The following is a 1004-nucleotide window of genomic DNA, read 5'->3' as shown; positions in this document are numbered from 1 at the left end:
AGTTGAAGGGTCACATAGTGTAAAAGACTGCCCTCCCCCAAACAAGAGGGAATCCTGCCAGCAGATGGCCTTCTGCTTTGCACTGCAGTATCAGCTCTTCCTGGGTCTCCGGTCTGCAGGTCTACCCTGGGATTTTGAACTTGCCAGCCTCCATCGTGTCATGAGCCAGCTCTCTAAAATCAATCTCTTTCAACAGGAATGTGGACTTGGGAGTCACCCATCTGCAAATGGTACTAGAAGCCAGAGGAGGCATAGAGGGAAAGAGATAGGACATAGATCCTTCAAAGACTCAAAAAATCATTATGGTAGATTCCTGGTCTTCACCCAAAATAAATGAACTCAACTGCTTTGTACCAACTTATTTAAATGTTTTGAAAGAAGGGGGAAAGGGGGATATCTCATTAAAATAAATGAAAGCTCACTGTGCCCATAAAGGATGAGCGTCATCAGGGGGATCACAATCTCAACTCAAGATGTTTAAAAACCATTGCACTTTTTTCCCTGCTGTTCCATATGAAGTCCCATTGCCTGTAGCCCCCAAGTGACAGTGATCACTACAGCAGGCTAGACTTTTAGTCCCTTTTCCATATTGGCCACATCATTCTAGCCCCCAAAGCAGATGGAAGGCATGGCTTTGTCTTCTGGAATAGAATTATTTTTTATTTTATCAACCCCTACTCCAAGGCTCCTCAGTGGCCACATTCTTCACTCTGGCCCCACAGCATCCTGGCATAGACAGGGGTGGGAATGGCGACAATGAAGTTCATGTCCTGGCTCTAATCACTGATTCTTCCTGTACGTCACTTCCCTTCCCTTGCCTCAGTCTTCTCACACAGGAAATGGGCGAGTTGAACCAGCTGCCCCTTAAGGTCCCTTGTGTATCTAGCATTCTAAGATGTCACATGCTTACTCCCAGCATGTCACTTCCTTTCAGAGAAGCTTGCAGTAATTCCCATGATGCTCTTCTCTTCAGCATTGGCTTTCAGGCCGTTTTATCTGCTGAA

This window comes from Neofelis nebulosa, chromosome 2 (assembly GCF_028018385.1).
Source record: "Neofelis nebulosa isolate mNeoNeb1 chromosome 2, mNeoNeb1.pri, whole genome shotgun sequence".
Lineage (NCBI taxonomy): Eukaryota > Metazoa > Chordata > Mammalia > Carnivora > Felidae > Neofelis > Neofelis nebulosa.
This window is presented reverse-complemented; position numbering follows the sequence as displayed.